Raw genomic sequence first — 3133 nt, forward strand, 5'->3', positions numbered from 1 at the left:
TCCGGAAGGTCTAAACCTTGTCTGTGGTATTCTAAGTAGGATTCAATGATTGAATGACTATGACGAGCTTCAAACTCGTGATTGTGGGGCGTTAGTGATAGACGCAAAAGAATCACTTGATTCTATTCCGACATGATCGAGAACCGACAGCTGAATAGCCATGCTGTGACAGAGCGCATTGAACATTTTCACTGAGAGGACGGGACTGTAGCCATTGACAACGGTGATGCCCAACATACAGCTTGCCATGGAAAGGAGTAAGAAGGATTGGATGAAGATAGTAGGAAAGCAGAGAGACGGAAGGGACAAAGCATCTCCATACGCTTATCTGAAATTCTCACCAATGAATTGCATAAGTATCTCTATCTTTATTTTATGTTTTATTCATATATCCTCCATAACCATTTGAGTCTGCCTGACTGAGATTTACATGGTGACCATAGCTTGCTTCATACCAACAGTCTCCGTGGGATCGACCCTTACTCGCGTAAGGTTTATTACTTAGACGACCCAGTGCACTTGCTGGTTAGTTGTGCAGAGTTGTGATAAAGAGTTGAGATTGCAATTGAGCGTACCATGTTAATGGCGCTATTGATGATCACAATTTCGTGCACCAGGCCTCAATCATATAAATGCATGAATACACGGAATAATTGGAAATATAGAATTAAGCAAATCAAGGATTACAATCATAAAAAGAGAACAATTGCACACAAGAAGGAAAATGGGTGGTTATAAGATATAACCACATCAACAGGCTCAAAATTCGCTTGCTTATGTTCTCAACTCAAAATTCATGTTCCAAATTACATTCTTTGAGCAAGTTTTAGCATCAATAATTTCTAAAAATTGGTAGGTGCCCTAAAATTCTTGTTCCTAGGAGAATAGATCATTACTCTAACCAAGTAGACCTAACAAGGAGTAACTATCATGCAAATGGTGTCAGAAAAACAAAAACCTAATCATGCAATGTATCCTAATTAGCAAAAGAGAGTTAAAGTTTATTCGGGTGTTACCTATGGAGATCAGTCGGCCGACCTCTCCACACATGAAACTTGGCACAGTCCTCCGTGCCATCAGTGATACGGAGTGGGCAATTGGCTCCGTGATGGCCATCATCTTCTTCATCATTGGTGTCTTCACTTGAGGTCGCGGTAGATGTGGAGACATCCGGTTCCTCCATAGGTGGGGTGACAATACTTTAAAGCTTCTTGACATAAGCATACCGGCGTTGGTTTCGCCATTCATAACGATCTATCTTTTTATGGAGATCCTTAATGCGTTGGTGGGTTGAGCTTGGTGGTGCGGATGAAGCAGTGGAGATGCCCGCGGAGGTGGTTAGGGCAAGATTACCGGTGTCCGTCGGGGGCTTGAGATATTTTCCTGTTGGAACAATATTTCCATCAACTGGGATCATGGCTCTCCGATCCTTAGTCTCGTGTGAGACACCGACCGCCGCAACTAACTCGGTCACAAAAGCGGGGAAGGGTAAGTTGCCCTTGGCATGGATGCGTCCCATGGCTTGACGGATGAGAGATGGGACGTTAACCGGCTTCTCGGTGAGAATGCACCAAATCAATAAGGCTAGCTCAGCGGTGATAGATGACCCGTGTGTGCTAGGGAGCACATAATGGGCTAAGATTTGAGCCCATGCCTGGGCTTCCACAGTGAGATATCGTGCATCAATACCCTTCGGTCGGGGTCTCATTCTCCCTCGGATCCAAATCGCATCCCGGCAATGACCCGGATAATGGCATCCCAATCGAAGACAAACTCAAAGTCATCGCGTTGGCGCAAGAGTTGTTAATAACCGTCCATATCCTCCGGTACCGGTGGGACATTGAGCACTTGCCGAATAGCCTCCTCGGACACCGGTACTTGCTTTTGGCACATATACACCGACTGAAGGGATGGAAGGTGGAAGTTAGTGTAAAACTCCACTACCCAAGACAAGTTAGCCTCCTGTGGCTTTCTCATAAGGAACCTCCACTGCCGCCGCTCGATGCAGGGTATCACGAATGGGACAACATGAGCCGGAGGTGCAAGAAGAGGCTCTGCATGATAGTTCCTTTCAATCATCATGGGGTATACGAGCTCACAGTACCAATTGGGAAACTTGGTTGGGTCCCTCAGAGGGTTATCCTTCTCTAGTACATCAATATTGACGAGGCTCCTTGGCTTCTTGAGGAGGGGCTTAGCTCTATTGGTGGCTCCGTGAGGTGCCTTCACAGTGACCGGTTTCTTTGATGCCTTGCCTTTACCCTTTTTGATGACCATCCTGTAAAAGTGGAGAAAGGAAGAGGCGTTAAGCTCAAGGAAGCACCCAAAATGGTAATCATGCAAGTGAAGAAGTGGGCCATAAGAGAATAAGTGTCTTAAGTACATGACAGCTGCAACATTTAATGAAGACAACAATGAACACAATGGCAAGTCACTAGCAAGTGATGTAAGAGTGATATAAGCATGCAATTAAATAGCATGAGAAGCATATACTCAAACATCAAGGATCAAGAAGCAAGTTGTAAGGAATGAGCATGTAAAATGAGGGATGGGGAATAATGGCTGAAGGCATATAGGAGTGTGCAAGTGAGTGAGAAAGAGCACTAGCGGAAAAGCATGAAGTCAAATTTGAAACAAAAAATTATATGTGTCTTTCATCAAACACTTGGGGTGCATCCCTTAATTAATGAACAAATGGGGGAAATGGGGCAATGTAGCATCCCACAGAGCATTAGCAATCATCATAAAGAACCACATATGGAAAGGAAATCAAATAGGACAAGTTAACCCGCTAAAACAAGAGAAATCTCTACCCACAACACCCATGAAAGTAGTGAAAGGAAAGAAAAACAAACAAGTAACTAGGCATTAACAAGAAATTAACTAAGAAAGAAACCAAGAAATGTAACTAAAGAAAGAAAGAGAAAGAAGTAAAACCGAAAAGAAGGGAAGGTAAAAGTACCTTGGGAGTGGGAAGATGGGGATGGGAAATGTGAGTGAGAGGGGAAAAGAGAAGTAGAGAAGGAAGGAAAAGGATGAGTGTGGGACCGCCGGAAGTGGTGGTTGCCAGAGGTGGTGGCCACCGGAGATAGGGCGGAGAAGGTTGATAATGGTGGTGGAGGAAGTGGAGAAT

The sequence above is a fragment of the Arachis duranensis genome, chromosome 9, assembly GCF_000817695.3.
Source record: "Arachis duranensis cultivar V14167 chromosome 9, aradu.V14167.gnm2.J7QH, whole genome shotgun sequence".
In the NCBI taxonomy this organism is placed as follows: Eukaryota; Viridiplantae; Streptophyta; class Magnoliopsida; order Fabales; family Fabaceae; genus Arachis; species Arachis duranensis.